Source organism: Passer montanus, unplaced genomic scaffold, assembly GCF_014805655.1.
Source record: "Passer montanus isolate IOZ18808 unplaced genomic scaffold, ASM1480565v1 scaffold1618, whole genome shotgun sequence".
In the NCBI taxonomy this organism is placed as follows: Eukaryota; Metazoa; Chordata; class Aves; order Passeriformes; family Passeridae; genus Passer; species Passer montanus.
Genome location: NW_024363361.1, coordinates 1 through 1000, shown reverse-complemented (window position 1 = coordinate 1000; position 1000 = coordinate 1).

The window sequence follows — 1000 nt, the reverse complement described above, 5'->3', positions numbered from 1 at the left end:
GGAGGGGAGACCCGCCCGGGGCCCCCAGGACCCCACAGAGCCCTATAGGAACCGATGGGAACCTATGGAACCCTACGGGAACCTATAGAACCCTATGGGAACCGATGGGAGGAGGGGAGACCCGCCCGGGGCCCCCAGGACCCCACAGAGCCCTATAGGAACCGATGGGAACCTATGGAACCCTACGGGAACCTATAGAACCCTATGGGAACCGATGGGAACCTATAGGAACCTATAGAACCCTGCAGACCCCTATGGGAACCCCTAGGACCCTATGGAAACCCTATGGGAACCTATAGAACCCTACAGAATCCTATAGAACCCTATGGGACCCCACGGAGCCCTATAGGAACCGATGGGAGCCTATAGAACCCTATAGATTCCTGTAGAACCCTGTGGGACCCTGCAGACCCCCGCAGACTCCTATAGAACCCTATGGGGCCCTATAGAACCCCATAGACCCCTATAGGAACCTGTGGGGACCTATAGAACCCTATAGAACCCTATGGGGCCGTATGGAACCCTACAGAACCCTATGGGGCCCTATAGAACCCCATAGACCCCTATAGGAACCTGTGGGGACCTATAGAACCCTATAGAACCCTATGGGGCCGTATGGAACCCTACAGAACCCTATGGGGCCCTATAGAACCCCATAGACCCCTATAGGAACCTGTGGGGACCTATAGAACCCTATGGGGCCGTATGGAGCCCTACAGACTCCTACAGAACCCTATGGGGCCCTATAGACCCTATAGGAACCGATGGGAACCTATAGGATCCTATAGGAACCTTTGGGAACCTGGAGAACCCCTGTGGGAACCTATAGAACCCCACAGACTCCTGTAGAACCCTATGGGGCCCTATAGAACCCTACAGAACCCTATGGGAACCTACAGAACCCCTATAGAACCACCTAGAGCCCCTATAGAACGGCCTGTAGAATGGCCTGTAGCCCCTATAGCTCCCCTATAGCCCCTATACCCCCCATAGCCCCTAT